Below are 11,622 nucleotides of genomic sequence, written 5' to 3' on the forward strand. Positions count from 1 at the left end.
GTATATAAGTTTTGAGGTTTATATCGGTTTATGTTGTGGATTAAGGCTTTCTCGACGCTGCGACGTGGCCACTTTCGTTGTCGCGCTATTGTCGCGCTCTCGAGCACATAATTTTCCGATGTGGGTCCGCTTTGCTCGCCGTCACAGTTCCCGAACGCCCGAGCGTCTGCAGTAAAACGTGCACGTTAAATTAGTTACTTTAACGCGGGCGAGTTTCTCGCACACACAAATTCCGCCGGGAACCATTCCATCAATATAAATTTTGCTAAAATGTACGTCGCCAGAGGAATGCGGACTTTTCTCATTTGTGCAATGGAGTAGCGTATAATGGATAATTTAACTTGAGGACTGCGGTATCTCTGCATGATTCTCGAAGATATTATTATTATAAATCTCTTTATGAACCCATAATAATTAAAACACGTTTAGAGAATTATTTATTGAGATTAAATCTTTCTTATCTATAAAATGAGCTGAAAAATTCGTTTACAGAAAAATTATGCACATAAATTAATGCCAACAAATTTCATTTTGAATGGCCATACACTTGTAAAACGAGCTGATTATTTTTGCAAATCAATTTACAATATTTTTAGATATCAAAACATTTCGAAAGAAGATGAACTTTCTTCCAAGCAACTTATTGTAAAGCCGCATGATATCTAATTACATCTCATCATGAAAGGGAACGATAGAAAACTGGGACAAACACTGACTTGATTCTGACCTCCTGATTAAATTCGGTGTTATATAGATTCAGACAAATAAGTTCCTCTGGAATCTAAACCGACTTTTCGCATAGTTTTCCTCTCCTTTTGTCGTGCCATCTCTTCTGTGTTCGACCAGGTTTTCTCATTCTCTCTGTCTTTGGAACCGAAAACCACAAGTTTCCGATAACTTTTCCAATAATTGAGAATGTGTCTGATGGCGAATTCTAGCATGAAATTTTGTCGATATACATCTTTAGAAATTTGCAAATTGTGTACTAGTTGATTTCTCTTTTATAAAAATATTTAAGATATATATTATGCAATTTTATTATGTATTTATGTCTTATCATTTTTTGAAATCTAGATAACAGAAATATTTAATAGAAAAAGAATTTAACTGTAAAAATATATAACACTAAATTAATTATTTAAGCAATTAACTAATGGCAAAAAGTACCATCATAAGATATACAAATAAAACGTGAAATTTACATCGTAATATCATATAGTGCGTGTATTAAAAAAACATAATTCACAATTTGATCACAAAATCCTTTGTGCAAGAGTATTTTAACATATCGTATTTTTTCCCCGCGGTAGGAATCTATAAAATAATTCGCGTAGAACGAAAACGTCATCTCGCCTGCCGATTTTCGCTTCGGCTTTTTCTCCTTTTCCTTCCCCAGGGTTAAAATGACGCACAACACTCTTTGATTTCTCGTCCGACACGTCTCACGTTTTTTCCACTTTCTTTGTCCCTTTCTTCTTCTCGCTATCTCGCTTGGCGATAACCAGCGCCACCTTTCACGTAATGACGGGCCGAGTAAAACAATCATTAATCTGATCTACCTCTCTCTTTCGCGTTTGTCTCTTCCGTTCGCTTTGCGGGTGCGCGGGAACGAACATTAATTATCGGAAAAAGGTGCGGCAAAAACGTTGAGCTCATGTGAGCTCGCATCTCGCTGCTTGTCGAGCTTGAAAGTCCGAAGTGAAGCGGGAAAAACCTGCTTTTCCAACAGTCATTTGAAATCGTCTCTCCACATATACATATATATATACACATATACATTCGGATTCGATCGATCGTACGATCGAACGATAATCTCGAACCGCGTAAACGTGCGCGTACGTATACGTATCATCAAGGTAGACGCACACGTGCGCGCGAGCGTGCAATCATTCTGTCGATAGGCGTTCTATTAATTTTAATTTGCGAGCGAAATCCCCGCGAATCTGCGTACGGCGCTATCGTTTCATTGGAATTCTCCGGATCCGTCCGCTGCGAGAAAATATTTAATTCGTTTTACGCGCACAATAGGATGCGGAGTGCAACGTATACAAGCGATATCGAATTCCAGCTGCGCGGCAGATCCGGAGGAAGATCTATTTTTACAGAAGAGGGGGAGGGGGGAGGGAGTGAGGGTGAGAGCCGCCTGTTTTCCTCGCATTCCCGACTCCAACCCCGGCGTTTCTTCCCCCTTTCTCTCCCCTCTTTCCCGGCTCTCCAGTAGTAACGTGGAGATGCATCGCGATCGGCGCTCGTTTTTTAGAGATATCTTAGACTCGATAACAGAAAACCTTGTTACACTCTCAACGTTGGACCGTATATCTAGTTCCCATTTCTCCGATTCACAACTTAGACGTGTCACCGGGGGGCTAACGACAATTGCCGTATTCTTTGCTCGGTTCGACAATGCGCCCTCCTCACTTATTCGAGCTTTTCTGATCGATTTTCGTCGGAATCGCACAAAAGCAGTTTCGTAAATTCAACGTCGACGAGCGAACGGCGCGATGAGTTTTCGATAAGCTTCATTACGTAATTCCAATCGTCGTACGTATATAAATTAATTACGCTTCGCGTAATTTTTGATAAATATCAAATTTGTGGGGTTTGCGAAATATAGTTTCACTGTAACGCATTATTATATAAAATATATGTGAGAGAAATTCTACGTAAACGAATTATTAAATAATTTTGCTTGCAAATGTATGCAATTGTTAACAATTAAATATTTAATTATAATAATTAAATATTTTATTACATATTTTATTTACACATATATATTTAATCAAAATATTTGCGCATCAACGAATCTATACGAGTTTCATTGTATATTTTTGTACGGTAAATTTTTCTTCTCTATTTTTTATAAATATATTATCTGTAAAAGAGAGGAAAATGATTTGATATACATTATTTTGCAGGAAAAAATTAGTCTAATGTTCTTATTATTATTACAAATTTGAATAAATTTTGAAGGCTAATACATCTACTACATAATTAATGTAGTCACTATAGATAAAATGTCATAATGTAGTCGCTACAGATAAAATGTCATCAACGTGTTATCAATATCGGGTGTTGTCATTATTTATTTTTTCTTTTTTTTTTATCTTTTCCTATAGTATTTATATCTATATTTGTCATATAAAAAGACCATTAGATTCAAACGCATACGTCTTGTCTCCCAAATCTATATTTATTCAACATGATTTTAAATGGCCAGGTTCAATACAGGATAGTCTGTAAAATCAAACTACCATTGGTTACCGCTATTCTGATCCTGTAGTGGGAAATATTCGCGAATTTTACCGATCGCACTTATTGGCGCGGCGCGACGCCGAAGGTACTTGAGCTGTGAACAGCTCTCAAACTTTTAAATTATTACTCAGTTACCAGGGTTTTATTGCGCTAATAATAAAAGCGAGCGATATCACAGCCAACCCGCCGGCCTTTCCACCTCGCTCTCCGCGCACAATCCCCCATGTGTGGGTGACGTTTTGTTGTAGCTGCGAAATATGGTCGTTACTTATACTGCGAGCTTTAACGTGTCGCCCACATCTCATCGACCAACATCTTTAATGCTCGTGATACTAAAATACGTACAAGGCCAAAAAGTGTGCGAAATGGGATTTTGTTGCACTGCGATTTTGATAAAGGATATCGTTGACCTTCCGTTTCCCTTTGCATTCTCTATTTACCTTTGTTTCCATATTACACAATATTTTACACTAACATTCATGGGAAAATGAAAGAATTACGTGCACAAGAAAACTATTCTCTCATCGTTTTTTCAGTGGCAATAATTTTATAGTAACAACTGCGGCAGTGAAAATGAATTGATGAAAATGTAATACGTTTTTGTGACGTTTAAATAACGATTGACTTATAAAAGGATATAATTATAAGGATATGTAAGATATTAAAGAACTTCAATACTTCTTCTTTCTTTTTACTTTTGTATAGTAATTTGAAAAATTTATTGATATTTTGGTAAATATATAGAGGTTAGAGAAACTAGCAAATCAACATGTACATACATATATAAATAACAATAAGAAAAGTATAACAATGAAAATATAATAATATTTTGTCTTATTTATTTCTTATATTTTTCCTATTTTTAATGCTTCTATTTAAAATATAAATTTATAAAAATATATATGCTATATAAATTTATTAAAAAAATATACATCTTATAATTTAAAATAAAAATTTAAAATTTAAAATTAATTTAAAATTAATTTAAAATAAAAATATAATCTATAAAATATTACTTTTCATATAATATATAGAAAAACGATCTTGAAAACTGTAATCTAAATGAGTCATATGATAAACGTATGAATGATTATTAATTACGTTAGTCTTTCGGAATATTTCTCTTACATCGAGCACACTTACTAAACAATTATAAAACATTGTATTTGTAAATTATTAACATCTCGTCAATGTATTAATCAATGTGTACATGTATATAAAATATTTTTATCGCAAATATATTTTATATTTTTGACTAGATAAATTAAATGCGGTACGAAAGCAATAAATGAAATAAATAATTTTAATACCTATTTATTTTTAATATCTGATATACTGTGATACCTATCAAACGATGAATATTATATTATTTTGTTTTATTCTCGTATAAACTAGTATTTATATGTATATATATTCTAAGAGACATACTATAGATTACTTAATATAAAAAGTAATAACTCGTCAAAACAATTACGCAATTCAAACGTATACGAAGTTCGCAATGCAAAATTTATTCTCGACTGTCTCTCAAGCAGAGACACAAACAATTTTATTATCTTTAAGACTACACATTAGAGTAGATGTTGTAATATTTTGTTATGTTATATATTATGTGATTTTAATTATATAAAATCATACAACAATTTCTCCAATTATTGATATAACAATTGCAAAATGTCGGTACATTAATTCTAGAACTATTATAGAACTAATTAATATATTCATAATGCTAGTATTAATATTAACAACAAAGTACACATTTACTATATATTTATATATTTATATTTACTATATATTCGTATATATATCATAGATATAACACTTTTTCAAAAATATAAATTCTTGCTTTATTTCATACTAAAAATAATAACTTAATAAATTATTCAAAAGTTCGAAGTTGAAGATTTTGATATATAATATTCATTATTAAGAAAACGAGTTAATTGAGGAGCATTAAGCAAAGCGTAAATTTTTGTTTAATGATCATTAATCATTTATGTCGCACATTTCAGTATCTTTTGGACTATCGTTAGCAACTGTTACAAAATTATATAAAGCTATAATGTGTGGACAGATTCTTTTATAAATATAAAACTTTAAGAACTCCACATAAATATACATTAATTAGGCATATTACGATAGTAATATACATATAAATTACTACTACAATTAAGAAATATATGATGTGATAAGTATGATAGCTATTATTAATATGATAATTTTCATTATAATAATTAGCATGTAGCATATTATCTTAACAAGTTGAGCATTACAACAGGCTGAAACATAAAAAAGTTTTGTTATAATGAAATAAAGACGAAAAAAAATTGATTATGATTTGCATGTGATTTAAAAATTCCCAAATTTAATAACACACATTTAATGCATCGATAGACAATAATATATGCATATCCATCATAATAAAAGTCATTATTTAATATGACAATTATACACAATCACTATAAATTATTTGTTAAGAATCTAAAATTATTCATACTAGGAAAGAACGAATAATTATTTCTCATTAATTTTTTTTAAACATTTTAAAATTAAACGTAAAATTTGGTGTCTCTAAAAATATAAGTTTAAATAGAATTTCTTTCTCAATTTTGTAATATTTTGCTTCCTGCATGTATATCAAGTTTTGATAATATCATGATTAGTAAATATCTATAGTTTATTTAAACTTACTTTTATCGTTTTTTACATCCATTATTATTATACTTTGAGATATATTTGCGGATGGAGTTTCAATCGGTGTTATTGATCTGATAGAGTATAAGATGGGGATGCACTATTCAAAATATAATTCGACTGTGACTCCGTGTACGGAGGTGGTGCAGGTGGTAATGGTTCATTTATCACATGCATGTTTGATTTATACTATATAATCGCTAGATTATAAAGATGTTACGATGTTCATAACTAGAATCTAAAAAAAAGAAAAATAGAATATGTTATTACTCTTGAAGAATAAAAATAGAATTTATACGTGAATATGCGTTAATCAATAACAATAATCAATATAATGTGAGAAGATATATAAATTGAAAATATTAATAATTTCAATTAGAGAGACGTTTATACGCACGTTTAATAAACGACACAATAATTTTATAATAATATTAGAGTAAATAGATAAATGTACTTATTAAAGAATATTAAATACTTATTGGAATTGGAGTAAGTTATTAATTAAATTAAAAATTTTATAAATTGTAAAATAATTAATAATATATAAATATGTTTATAGATACATTTTACATATTGATGGTAGACTAAACTAAAAAAGTATAGATACATGTATTATGATCTAATTTATTATTACTAATTATAAAATTTTCACTTTTTTGAAATAGACAATATATATTTCTTTCTTAAATATATTTTTACATCAAAAGCAATAGAAAGGGAAAGAAACAGGAGAAAGACACAGCAATAAAATATATATAGCGATAATAATTAAGGAAAATAAATATAATAGTTTTATACGAGATATACATGTATACATGAAGGCAATACGTTTGTTGAATTTAAGTCATATTTATTTCTAAGAATTCGTAAATTTTTATCTCTCTTAATTCTTTTATCTATCTTTTTTTTTATCTTAAAATCGAGTTGCTTGTATTGTAAAGTATGATTCGAATGATTGGGTTTTTCTAGAATATTCTATATATTTTACATTATAATGTTAGAAATAAATAAAATAAATTTAATCGTAAAAATAAAAAGAAATTTACTATTATATCTATAGTATGTATATTTGATTTTTATGATAATGTTTCCAGCATACAAATTATGATGTGCAATCAGACAATATATACTCATATGCCTGCGAAAAGATTACAAACACTTTAAAACATTTAAATTATGATTTCTTAAAATCGCTTGAATCTAATTTGAAATGAAAGTCAAATATTTTGATTGGATAATATTATCACGATTATACATAATAATATTTTAAAAATATAACATGAATTTAAATAAATCATTATAACAATTATGAATTTTTAAAATTTATTTCTTCTTCACACGATTTTAAATATTGTTCAATGAATATTATTTGTTAATACGATTGATAAATACGACAGTAATATTAATTTTTTAAATTATTAGTTGTAGTAATTTATTATGAGGGAGATTTATCGCAATGTTTATAATTTATTGTAAATATATTAATTCAATCATTTATGCTATATATCAGTTAAAAATGTTACGATTATTTTTAATGATTGCTTTTAATGATTATTTTTAGTAATTACATTTATAGAGTTCAGAGAGAGAGAGAGAGAGAGAGAGAGAGAGAGAGAGATTACTCGTATAAAACTTATTAAAGTAAAATTTTTCTGTTTCAAAATATGCAAATGTATCAGCATGAACTTAGCAACTCTAAGTTAACTTATAATAAAAATACTTATATAGAAATTAAATAAATTAATTTATTTTAAAGCAAATTATATCATGATATTTTAAAATTACATATTAAAATAGACGATACTTATTTTTCCTTAATGTCTCTTTTTTAATGCACGATTTTAGCCTATCTCTGAGTTGCCATTCAACCACTGCACACGTATCATTTCAGTGCCAAATATAATCAGTTATATCGATATTGATTGCCATTGCTATCAATATATCACTCTCACTCTTCTAAATGAGAAAAAGAGAAAGGGAGAATTTAAATTGATTACAACAAGCACAATTTAATCGTGGAATAAGAGAGTTTTAAATTGCATTAAATTTTTTTGTATTAATTTATAAAATTCTTATAAATATAAAATCTTATAAATTAATACAAAAAAAATTTAATGCAATTTAAAACTCTCTTATTCCACGATTAAATTGTGCTTATTGTATCAATTTGAATTCTCCCCTCTATTTCTCATTTAGAAGAGTGAGAGTGGTATATTGATAACAATGGCAATCAATCGATATAACTGATTATATTTGGCACTGAAATGATACATGTACAGTGCTTGAATGGCAACTCAGAGATAGGCTAAAATCCTGCATTAAAAAGGAGACATTAAGAAAAAGTGAGTATTGTCTATTTTAATATGTAATTTTAAAATATCATAATATAATTTTCTTTAAAATAAATTTATTTATTTAATTTCTATTATGAATTAATTTAGATAGAGTTGCTAATACATTTGCATATTTTGAAACAGAAAAATTTTACTTTAATAAGTTTTATACGAGTAACCTCTTTGAACTCTATAAATGCAATTACTAAAAATAATCATTGAAGCAATCATTAAAAATAATCGTAACATTTTTAATTGATATATAGCATAAGAGATTGAATTAATATATTTACAACAAATTATAAGCATTGCGATAAATCTCCCTCATAATAAATTACTACAACTAATAATTAAAAAAATTAATATTACTGTCGTATTTATCAATCGTATTAACAAATAATATTCATTGAACAATATTTAATATCGTGTAAAGAAGAAATAAATTTTAAAAATTCATAATTGTTATAATGATTTATTTAAATTCATGATATAGTTTTAAAATATTATTATGCAATATGATAATATTACCTAACCAAAATATTTGACTTTTATTTCAAATTAGATTCAAGCGATATTAAGAAATCATAATTTAACTGTTTGAATGTTTTTGTAATCTTTTCGCAGGCATATGAGTATATATTGTCTGATTGCACACCATCATTTGTATGCTGGAAAACATTATCACAAAAATCAAATATACACACTATAGATATAATAGTAAATTTCTTTTTATGTTTACGATTTGATTTATTTTATTTATTTCTAACATTATAATATAAAATATATAGAATATTCTAGAGTTAATCCAATCATACTTTACAATACAAGCAACTCGATTTTAAGATAAAAGATAGATAAAAGAATTAAAAGAGATAAAAATTTACAACTTATAAGAAATAAATAAGATACGTAAATTTAACAAACGTACTTTATGTATACATGTATGTATGTATATCTCGTAAAAAGCTATTATATTTATCTTCTTTAATTATTATCGCTATATATCTTTTATTGCTGTGTCTTTCTCCTGTTTCTTTCCCTTTTTGTTGCTTTTAATGTAAAGATATAAAGATGTTAAGAAAGAAATATGTATTGTCTGTTTCAAAACAGTGAAAACTTTATAATTATTAATAACAAATTAGATCATAACACATGTATCTATATTTTTTAAGTTTGATCTACCATCAATATGTAAAATGTATCTATAAACATATTTATATATTATTAATTATTTTGCAATTTATAAAATTTTTAATTTAATTAATAACATACTCCAATTCCAATAAGTATTTAATATACTTTAATAAATGCATTTATCTATTTACTCTAATATTATTATAAAATTATTGTGTCGTTTATTATAAACGTACGTATAAACGTCTCTCTAATTGAAATTATTAGTATTTTCAATTTATATATCTTCTCACATTATATTGATTATTGTTATTGATTAACGCATATTCACGTATAAATTCTATTTTTATTCTTCAAGAGCGATAATATATTCTATTTTTCCTTTTCCTTTTAGATTCTGAAGTTATGAACATCATAACTTTATAATCTAGCGATCATATAGTATAAATCAAACATGTCTGTGATGGATAGACCATTACCATCTGCACCACCTCCGTACACGGAGTCACAATCGAATTATATTCTGAATAGTGCACCCCCACGTTATACTCCATCAGATGTATCAATAATATCGTTTGAAACTCCAACCGCAAACATTCCTCAAAGAATAATAATAATGGAACCTGTAAAAAACGACAAAGGTAAGTTTAAATGAACTATAGATATTAATTAATCACGGTATTATCAAGACTTGATATACATATATCTAATACATGCAGGAAGCAAAATATTACAAAATTGAGAAAGAAATTCTATTTAAACTTATATTTTTAGAGACACCAAATTTTACGTTTAATTTTAAAATGTTTAAAAAAAATTAGTGCGAAATAATTATTCGTTTTCACCTATTGTGAATAATTTTAGATTCTTAACAATTAATTTATATTGGTTGTGTATAATTGTCATATTAATAATGACTTTTATTATGATGGATATGCATATATTATTGTCTATCGATGCATTAAATGTGTGTTATTAAATTTGGGAATTTTTAAATCACATGCAAATCATAATCAATTTTTTTTGTCTTTATTTCATTATAACAAAACTTTTTTATGTTTTAGCCCGTGGTAAGAAAATATGTTGCCTGCTATTTGTTATGATACACATTATCGTAGTAATAACTATCATACTAATTTTATCGAAGTGATAATTATCAATTATCACTTTTTTAATTGTAGTAGTAATTTATATATTACTATCGTAATATGCCTAATTAATGTATATATTTATGTGGAGTTCTTAAATTTTTATATTTATATAAAAGAATCTCTCCACACATTATAGCTTTATATAATTTTGTAATAGTTGCTAACGATAGTCCAAATTAGATACTTAAATGTGCGACATAAATGATTAATGATCATTAAAAAAAATTTACGCTTTGCTTAATGCTCTTCAATTAACTCGTTTTCTTAATAATGAATATTATATATCAAAATCTTCAACTTCGAATTTTTGAATAATTTATTAAGTTATTATTTTTAGTATGAAATAAAGAATTTATATTTTTGTAAAAGTGTTATATCTATAATATGCGAATATATAGTAAATATAAATATATAGTAAATATATAGTAAATATAAATATATAAATATATAGTAAATGTGTACTTTGTTATTAATATTAATACTAGCATTATGAATATATTAATTAGTTCTATAATAATTAATGTATCGACATTTTGTAATTGTTATATCAATAATTGGAGAAATTGTTGTATGATTTTATATAATTAAAATCACATAATATATAACATAACAAAATATTACAATCTCTATTCTAATGTGTAGTCTTAAAGATAATAAAATTGTTTGTGTCTCTGCTTGAGAGACAGTCGAGAATAAATTTTGCATTGCGAACTACGTATACGTTCAAATTGCGTAATTGTTTTGACGAGTTATTACTTTTTATATTAAGTAATCTATAGCATGTCTCTTAGAATATATACACATATAAATACTAGTTTATATACGAGTATAAAACAAAATAATATAATATTCAAAACAAAATAATATAATATTCATCATTCAATGCAGGTATTAAAAATAAATAGGTATTAAAATTATTTATTTCATTTATTGCTTTCGTACCGCATTTAATTTATCTACAGTCAAAAATATAAAACATATTTGCAATAAAAATATTTTGTATACATGTACACATAGATTAACACATACATTGACGAGATATTGTTAATAATTTACAA

General features: G+C 26.8%; 1 long non-coding RNA gene across 1 annotated transcript; it reads left to right on the forward strand.

Moving 5' to 3' along the window:
• The first annotated feature begins 8,177 nt into the window (after positions 1 to 8,177).
• On the forward strand, positions 8,178 to 10,651 carry LOC112639181. The gene is made up of 3 exons (XR_003123350.1): positions 8,178 to 8,288; positions 9,808 to 10,054; positions 10,478 to 10,651. It is a non-coding gene; the product is annotated as an uncharacterized LOC112639181 (long non-coding RNA).
• The last annotated feature ends 971 nt before the right edge of the window (positions 10,652 to 11,622 follow it).

The sequence above is a fragment of the Camponotus floridanus genome, unplaced genomic scaffold, assembly GCF_003227725.1.
Source record: "Camponotus floridanus strain SB8 unplaced genomic scaffold, Cflo_v7.5 scaffold50, whole genome shotgun sequence".
Lineage (NCBI taxonomy): Eukaryota > Metazoa > Arthropoda > Insecta > Hymenoptera > Formicidae > Camponotus > Camponotus floridanus.